A 2,441-nucleotide genomic window follows, 5' to 3' on the forward strand; every position below is an offset into this window, starting at 1 on the left:
AGAGAAAAGGGGAGACCGCAAGAAGAGAAGGGAGGAGGAAGGAGGGAGTTGTTCACGCCGAGCCACCATGCGAGGAGAGAGAGAGCCGCACCTCATCATCGCCGGCCTGGAGCATGCCGTTTGTGTCCCGTCGTGTCTCTGCCAGCCACGTCCAGCTCGCTGTAGTTGAGTCGCCATTAGAGGCTAGAACCGAGAGAGATGCGTCCGAGAGAGGGGACGAGTGCGAGCGAGGAGACGTGGAAGAAGGACTGCCGCCGTTCTGCCTCGCCGCCGTCGAACTGCTACAGCCGCCGTGCCTTGTCTCCGTCGCCGTTAAGCTTCAACCGCCGCCATCTCTGTTGGGGGTCACCGTCATTTCTGAATGAAGAGGCGTCGCCGTTGTTGAGAGCGAATAAGGGAGCTTCTTAGAGAGAGAAGTGGGTTTACGGAGGAGAAAAAAACCGCGACGAGGGAAGAAGGGGGCCACCTCCATCGTGGACAAGCCATCGCCGTTGAGGCCGCCACCATCTCTGTTGGGGGTCACCGTCATTGCTGAATGAAGAGGGAGAGTCTGAGTTGGCCAAAGAAGGGAGGAACAGAGAGTCGTGATAGAGGAGCCGTTCACCATCATTGCGTCTACTGTTGCCATCAACGGAGCTTGTCGTCAGGGGAGCATCCCCGACGTCACTGTACTATCGCTCTACTTTTGTTGTGTTTTTGCTGGAAATTATCTTGAGTACTAATATTGGTGCTATCATGGAACAGTTGGAGCTGTTGATGTTATGATTACATCTGCGATGTAGCCGTGGAAGTTGCTGTCACCGTCTCGATCAAAATTCTGTGCTCATTCGTTTCATTTTACTTCAATCCTCCCCACCTTGGATTCTGGCACTCCAGGTTCAATATCTTCGGTCCTTCGGGACCAAGTTGTGAGTAGGATTTACATTTATAATTGTTTGATTGTGCATCTATCATTATTTTGATATATATCAATTATGATTTTTGAATTATACTCACTATATTTGCCTTGAATGATTTTAAATTGATTAGAATAATTGATTTATTAGTATTAAATAATTCGTTTTTATAAAATTTATACTTTCTGAACTATACATGAGACTATATATATTTTGATAAAGTTTTGCATTATTCTAAAATGTTTGATTTTATTTGAATATTTGTTTTTAAAGCATTGAAGTATTTGTTGGTACTCACTTTAAAGTTGGTGAAATATGTTTGAAATTTCTTATGATTGAAAAAGTATTATTGGAAAAGATTTCTGACGAGAAAGTATTATCTGATTTGATTTGATTTGATACCTTATATATTTAAAGATCAAGGATTTGGTGTATTTGAGATTATATGTTTTGAATTGGTTTGAGAGGCTCGTATTAGAAAACCGTAGTTAACGGCGGTTATGACGTTAACCTAGATGCATCTGGCTCAGACCTCAGCTAGCAGGGGCGTTGCTAACCTAATGTGTAGGCCACACGTTAGATCTGTTATTCCGTACGGACACACTAGAGGAAAGGGCTACCCAGAGAGGTGGAGCTGCCTATGTGTTGATTTTTTATTTGCTTTCTGTATGAGAACTCCCTTATTGATTCACTTATTATTATCAACTACTATTTTCTAATTAAAATTACTTTGATAATAATATTTATATAGTCTCATGTGGATTATAGATGTATTGTCTAATCACTGAGTTGTAAAACTCACTCCGTTTTTCAAAAAAAAATTCAGGAATAACTATTTGGTTATGTGAGTCTTTCTGTTCGATGATCTGCAATGGATACCAATTCTTTGTTGAGTTTTTAGACGTCATCTGCTCCATATATCACAGGCAGGATCCATTCATACTTATTTATTTTATCTCTTATTAAAAATTTGTAATTATTCATTTTAGATACTTTAAATTTATTTAAAATATTTGTAACTTTTTTATTCAACTTATGTTTGAGTCAGTTAGACTTGCTTGGGGGTTATTTTCCTGAACGCCGGTTATGGCTCATTTTCGGCCGTGAGAATATATTAGAATATAAAATATATATTAAATATAAATTAAATGATATACATAAATATGATTGGATGCATACCCTAAATTTATTTTTGTTGACTTATGCACACTCAAATTTGACATTAGGTAAGGTGTTTTTTACTTTTTACTTTAGTTGCCAATAAATTTTAACCAAAAAAAAAAGAAAAAGAAAAAAAGTTTAAATTAAGTGTCAAAGCATGCTGTCTAATACTTCTGTTGTATAAATAGTTTTTGAAATGATAATTATTTTCGTTAAACCTCTAAATATGTAAACAAATAGTTTAAATGGTTTTATTTTCGGTTCGCTCAGACAATATTTAGTTGGAAGAAAACAATATATAGAGGAAATAAGTAAAAAGGAAAAAAAATTGAATAAAGTTTTTTTAGATGTATTTAAATTAAAGAAAAAAAATATTATAAAAAA

Source organism: Arachis duranensis, chromosome 2 (assembly GCF_000817695.3).
Source record: "Arachis duranensis cultivar V14167 chromosome 2, aradu.V14167.gnm2.J7QH, whole genome shotgun sequence".
NCBI lineage: Eukaryota > Viridiplantae > Streptophyta > Magnoliopsida > Fabales > Fabaceae > Arachis > Arachis duranensis.